Raw genomic sequence first — 7205 nt, 5'->3', positions numbered from 1 at the left:
AATATTCCCCAAAACAAAGTTTACTGAATAGACTCGGTGATCTTACTTTTTTTTTTACTTGTGTTCTTGGTACATAGGTTGAATATTGTGTTCCACGACCGCATCAAACGTTTAAATTGCAAACTCTGGCACCCGCGTGCGAGCAGTCTTCTTGCTTCTTTACACCCTGACACTTTTCGCGGAACTCTTGCTAAAGAGTAACTCTTATTTGCGTTTTGCAGTCCACACGACGGCCGTCTGCGGTCATCACTTCCTCCCTGTGCTCACTCGACAAGCAAACACGTGTGCGCTCTTTAGCGAGAGGCGCACGCGTTACTGATCTTTATTGCACCTATTGTGCAATTTGCAATGAAGAGGACTGCACGCACAATCGGCAAGCAACTGGCGTACCAAGAGGACTTTAGGGGTCCCCCGTGTCTCGCATTTGCCTGACCCGTGTGAGACTATTTCTTAGTTTGTAACATTGTAATAATTTCTAGTCTATAGAAACGAATAAGCACTTTATGTGGTGACAGTTATCATTTATACAGAATAAACATTTGACTTGCACAAACTAGGATGGCGCCAGCATCGTGCAGTCATGATGCCTTTGACTAGAAACTATCCCAGACTAACTGCGATAAATTATGGCCCCTCATGGCTTGACTTCAAGCCGTCGTTCCCCCAAAGCGCTTTAGCGTTCACTGTTTCGTAGCCGCACAGTCATCGGTGTTTGTACAGTGAACGGTAAGTATACTTACAGATTTCAAGCGGCTTGACGGACGGCAGACTGAGGGCGAAGCAAAGCAGGCCGCAGGTTAGCTGTGCCCATATGCTCGTCATGTCTCGCGTCGTGGACGGCGTCGGCGCGGATCGAAGGTCGTGGTCAAATGGCGCGACTACGTGCCACGTTCCTCAGTCGCTTACGCTGAGCGGAACATGTGCAGCGCGCATGTTCCGCTTAGCAGCCAGAACCGCCAGCTGCGAGTTCTGATAGCTCATCTGCCGCAGCCCCGGCCGACTCGCAGGTGCCCGGCACTGTCTATATCATGTGCACGGGACGCTAACCCAAGCAGTGGGACACGCCAGTGCGATCGAAAATAGCTGCGACAGGAAACGCACTGCAGTGGCACGCGCCGAGTGCAATTTCAAGCGTTCAGAAGTCACTAGAAGCATTTCGTGTTTGCTGTAACTCACGTTTTTTGGCGTATTTGAGAAAGTGCTCACGAGTGTACTCTGGATAATACCTACAAAGGATTACGAAGATGTCCGCAGACTCAAGAAACGACTCGTTTTACCTGCAAGTAAATCAAGTCTTGCAGCTGGCTAAGGTTGTGCAGACACCTGCCGAAAACAGGAGCTTTGGGAACTTTGTGCTCCGGCGAACCGGATATGTGAATTTCAGACATCATCCTTACTGGTGTATCACATCCCTAAATGTCCTGCTGTCGAAAGCCGTTTAATGTAAGTGCACTTATCTCAGCAATATTTTCGCTCGTAAGCATATCCCAAAAAAAAAGGACATACCGGACAGTGTAGTGTGCGGAACTTTCGAACGTATACAATCGGATAAGTTAGAATTACAACAGGTTTGAGGAACGCTGTTTATTATGAGCGACTGAACAACAAGATGACGTTGACTTAGTCCGTCAAGAATACCTGCTTTTTAATACTGTCATGCAATGTCGATCCGGAATCTCTCCTTGCGCAAAATATGGCAGCTATGGCGTTGAAGGCGGACGTTTCCACCATTTTAAGGGATCCCCAAAACATCAGAATGTATAGTATACGAGATTAGAAACGCGCAAGTTGACATTTACCGTCGTATAAGGTCCCAAATACTTCTCTGTGGCTTCCTGTACACAGAGCAATTAAGGATAATATGGGAAACATGGGGAGGGTGCTAGCTTCGTGCACCTTTTTTTTTTTTTTTTTATTATTTCTCGCCGCGAGCATGATGCGACTCGTGATGGGAAACGGCTTGCGAGTGTTAAGTGTTTTTCAAAAGGCAATAATTGGATTGCAGAAAAAGATAGATAGCAGGAAAAGTCCCCAAATGGAGTTATTTGCTTATCTTGTATTTGTCGAGGATACCTCCGGCCTGCTAGCAATCACGGCGCACTGCCTCGGTCAGCTAGTAGCTTTTGAAGCGGACTTAGCTTTCCGTCAGCTGCTCGGCTTCATACGGCCTTCGTTTATCCTTAACGTTGGAGTTGCTTTTGTGTAAGTCACACGCATTCTTTTGTGAACTGTCATAGGCAAACAGATTAGCAATGGACATTCACGTAGCCCAGCTATGAGTAAGTAGCGTATGCGGTAGGCCGCGCAAATATATAGGGCATTTATCGCTCTTGGCGTGCTGTTTGGTCTTAGCATATACTTAGTGAAGATCGAATTTTCCTAGAGGAATTTCTAAGCGATGGGGTGGACCCAGAGAGCAGAATCGGCAGTCTTGGTGGGGCCGTCACTCCGTTTCACTTAGATATACTATTTATGTTGTGCACAATCGTGATATGGCGTCATGCATACAATGGAGGCGTATAGGTGGAAAGGGGTACGGTAGGTGTCAGTGGCTTCGGTATCGCCTCGGCTGCTGGAGGTGGTTGGTGCGAAACCCTCATTTGAGCACAATCATGAACCAGCCTGACGCCCCTGTTTTTAGGTGTGTGCGCTTGGAATGTGTTCTGCAAACTTTCTTGTAACGTATAGGGGACGTACTCAATTTCGATCACCTATCACTGCAAATATTGCTTGTGTACTTGGCTGTAACCTGTTACTGCTGTTAGCAATCACTGCGTAAGCTGCGGAAGTATCACTGCAGTTGCGTCCAAGTTCGGACTCACCTCCGGCTGTCTGAAGGGGAGAAATAAAGATAGAACTTGTCTGCGAAAAAATTTGGAGGACGCTTAAGCTTCGCCTTTAAGAATGGAACGCGATAGCGTTATCGCGCCCCGTTCGCACCGTCTACTCACTTTCTTGTCGCGCTTTTGAGGGACACAAAGACGTAGTTCACATGATACAACACTCGTTAAATTGTCCAAGGCATGACTGTTTGGTAATTACTTGTTCTGAAACGTGATTCTGGGACGTAGATGCGCTGCCAGCCACCTTGCCGAAACGCGCGGGCCTCAAGTTGCAGTCGTACGTAGTTCGTCGGCAACATCGTTGCCGATCCGAGCCGGCGCGATGAAGATCTCGGAGGTCATGCCCTGTCTATCTTCTTCCGTGCGCCACACGTATGATGGCGCTACGTGCATTCCAAGCGAAGAGGAAGTACAGCGGAAAAGTAATTTGCCACTCGCTGTAATTGTGTAATTTACATGCTCATAATTATTATTATACTCCACAATACACTTCTCTAAGGAACATTTCTGAGACAACACCGCAATCAATAGACGCGCTTTTGTCCATTTTGTCCATCTAGCTGGCGTGGCCGAGTGGTTAGCGTGTTAGTCTCGCACCCCGGAGGCCCACGTGCGATTCCTCAGGTCGGCGAGATTTCCTACTCGTTTTTAATAATAATGCTTATGCGGTGGGGGGTGCAATGACGGCCTACAACAGAAAAAGAAATGGATGGCTGGCTAGCCTCCGCCGCAAGCGGCGTTGACCTACCGTCCCAGTCCCGTAGGGTAAGGAACTGCCTCCCTTCACCACCTCCTATTGTGTCGTTCTCAGCAGTGTCGTTGTCTCCCTAACTTCGAGCCATCTTATTGGCGGGAACACCGGAACCGGACGTCAGTTCGACTTGCGGTTTGAGTGTTTTCATCAATGTGAAGACTCGAGGTCGGGGAGATAGCGATACTGCTGAAAACGACGCAAACTTGAAATACGGACACTGGTATAGGTGGTAATCGGCAGACGATATGGCCGGACACTGATTGGTTGGCGGGTTGCGTGACGTCACAACTCCATATGTCACCGCCGAGTTCCGGTAGCTGCTTAGGGCTTTATATTCTATATCTGGTGGTCTTCACACATAATGTGACAGCTCACTGCTAATGAATCTGTGCAAGATATCAGAGGCCCAAATTCACTTATCCTGGCCACATGGGCAATTGGGTAGCACTTCTTGAAGGCAAATTCGCCTTTCTCACAAATTGTGCCGCCATCTGGGAGTGGTTGAATATTTCTTTGCTACTGGTTGAAAACATCCTTGCGAGAAGCAGCCGCCAACTAAATGGTGATGTGTGTTCTTGACAGCTGCCGCCATCTGTCGCATACGCCTGGCACGAATATGAACTGCGCATGGCCCCCAAAATCAGCTCCGGCTGCGCCGATCGTGGAGGCCAAGAACTCAGCGGGGGCTGGTGATTTCTTTTCATCCAGGGCAGAGGCGCGCATGCGCATAGCGGCCTTGCGAAAAGGCGCGTTGAGCCCACCGAGTCACTCTGTTCCCATAACTGCCATGCTACTCTTAGGCCATACAGACACGTACGTTCATGCGTGTCTGCATCGTAAAGCGTGTCTTCATATTAAAAGCTGGCAGTATTTCACAGAATGTGCTAAATAATGACTCCAAGCTAATGCGTGTGTGTGACCCAAAATTCCGAAGTCGTTGCGAGAACCGAAGTACCAAAAAAAAAAAAAGGCACTTAATTTGCAGTTGTGCTAGCCACGCTAAACTGATCGACCGTCATTTTTGTCCTCAACGTCTCGATGTTTCCTTTTATAAAAATAAGTTTCTCATGTGTAGAGGTCAAAATTTGTAAACTTCTTATGCCAAGTTTTAAAGTCAGCGAAATTCACACACATGCAGAATTTGAGTTGTTTTTAATTCTGCCAAGCTGCGGATCTTTAGTAATATTTTTATGTAATTTGTAGTTCAGTTGCAGCGCTTTTGTTCAATGTGGAGGAACTACAATGACACAGTACATTCTACAACCACTATGATATCCCCTCCACCCACCTCAGCAAAAAAAAAGGAAGTTTATTTTTTTATAAATTTATTTCTACAGATTGGTGATACCTTTTCCTGTCGAGAGAACTTCGGCATCCTGAAAAACTGAAGCAAAGAGTACCGGTGTTTCAGCGCAGCAGCTTCAGGCTAACGACATTTATGTGTGAGCCACCCGGAGGTTATCTAATGCGGAGTGAATTTGAATTGGAGTGGTTTCCTGAGCGATCAGGACCATCACGAAATGAATTCAACATTATTCCTTAGCACGAACGGCTTTCTCGGGTGCCGTAACAAATTCTGGCTTTGAAGTCTTCAGAGACGGTCCGTGCCTACCCATTCGAATACAATCGGCCCAAGTCATGGACGGCAACTTTATAAATAAAAGAACTGCAGACCCAGATTACATTTCCGCGAATCGCAGTGTGCTTGTGCGAAACGAAAATAAACGCACTCTATGGACGTAAACAAACGAAGCCGCGCCTGCGGGGACCACTTTTTCCCAGCATCGTCATGGCAACGGAGGCACTTCTGCTGTCGTTAGGCTTAGGAGCATTTGGTATCCGCGGCTAATCTCGGGAACGTTCGTCAGTTTTCACTCGACTATTTTTTTTTCTTCCTAAATGCGTCAGATGAAATGATAACGCGCTAGAGCTCGCTTTACTGCTGACGTCCTGTCATTCAGGCAAAAATAGGCCGAAATAAGGCCATGAAAGCGGATTTTGTCGGAGCTCGCTGATAGTTCGGTTTGAAAGGTGTAAGCGCAATTTCAGTCGTGCAAGCAGTCAGGGCGAAAATTATGCACGCTTCATTTCATTTCATTTCATTTATTAATACTGTCAGCCACCATAAGGGGCTGTAACAGGAGTGGAAAATACAAAACGAAAAATGAGCAATATTGAACACGATGAAAATCAATAGTCAATCAAAAATTGTCTCTGAATACACACACAAACAAAACAAAAATGAATTACACAGAAATCGGAACAACAGCCATCCTACACAACAGCAATAGAACCTCATCACCCTGTGGTAGTGCCATAGATGAAATTTTCTAAATGGCGTACAAATTCAGATAATGATGATGATCGAACAGCAGAATCTGGAAGAGAGTTCCAGACCTTACAAGTTCGCGGGAAATAACTAAACTTAGCACGCTTAGCGGTTTATTGGGCGTTGTTCCTTCTTTGAACCTCAAGCTGGTCTGTCCTAAGGGTCAGCTTAATTATTTATTTTCTTTTCAAGCGCCTTACATGTCGTTTACATTTCTGTTTCAAGGCTAATTACTTTTATTCTGAGCAAAAATATTCTTATCTTCTGCGACGGGAAGATATAATCTGAGTATCCTCTTTTTTATGTGGGGCGCTTGCTTCTTGGATAGCTTTCTGAGAACGATATACGAGCTTTGAAGCGTGATTATCCTCAAGTGCCCCGTCTATTGTCATGTGATCAAAGTAGAACGTTAACCAGCGCTCTGAGGGGTACGATCGTGTGCCTATACAGCTATACCCGCCCATTTAACAATAAGAAAATAGTTGTGAGCACTTGCCTACTTTATTTATTTGTTTTCTGAGCACCGCTCCGTTCATCAATTTTAGGTAGTTTTCCACACTGTATTCATTTTTACGAGCTCTCCTTGTATTTATTTTTACCTCCATCGCGGTGCAGCACGGCGATTCAATTTTTGTATTGTCTCAGCCGCCTGCGAATTCTTGAAACTGCGAACAGCCTCTTCTAAATAACCCTGCTTATCAGTACATAAAACTAACTCAACTTTGGCAGCAAATATTAAGACACCAATGGAACTAAGGCGTTAATTTATCTCTCAAAACGACTGCACTGTTTCCACACGTCGAGCGGCTCCATACTTCTCACCTGTCTTAAGAGAAGCACGCGTGGCTTGTCTGGAATTTGTCGTCATTTTGCTTTTCGCAAGAGAACGCTTAGAGAAGGAACATCTTTTTGCACTTAGACTGGCTGACGAAATTAATTTAGTAAGATTACTTTCCTCGCGTGTTCTAACAACCATGTTTTGGTTTCCTACTCTTGAGGGCGTGAACGGAGCCATCTGTCAGACCCGTTTATATCATCATCTTTTCTTTTTACACTCTCTCGGACGAAACTTCCAAACCGCCTTCATCCAACTCATCTCAGACACAGATGAAAAAAAAGAGGTCAGTAAAAATGAGGAGAAAGCGAGCTAGGGAACAGCGATATTTTGTTATAGAATGTTTACGGTGCATGGGCCAGAAACTCAAGTGTTAACACAAGCACCATGGATACAAGCAAAGTAAGAGTCATCCACTTCATAATGCTCGACACGTGTTTATAG

The 7205-nt window shown here is 45.8% G+C and overlaps 1 protein-coding gene across 4 annotated transcripts in view; it reads left to right on the top strand.

Moving 5' to 3' along the window:
* Dgk (diacyl glycerol kinase 1) overlaps positions 1–7205 on the top strand; it is a 523491-nt gene that overhangs the window by 336110 nt on the left and 180176 nt on the right. The window lies entirely within an intron of this gene.

The sequence above is a fragment of the Amblyomma maculatum genome, chromosome 6 (assembly GCF_055883805.1).
Source record: "Amblyomma maculatum isolate TAMU_Amacu chromosome 6, ASM5588380v1, whole genome shotgun sequence".
Classification (NCBI taxonomy): Eukaryota; Metazoa; Arthropoda; class Arachnida; order Ixodida; family Ixodidae; genus Amblyomma; species Amblyomma maculatum.
This window is presented reverse-complemented; position numbering and strand designations above follow the sequence as displayed.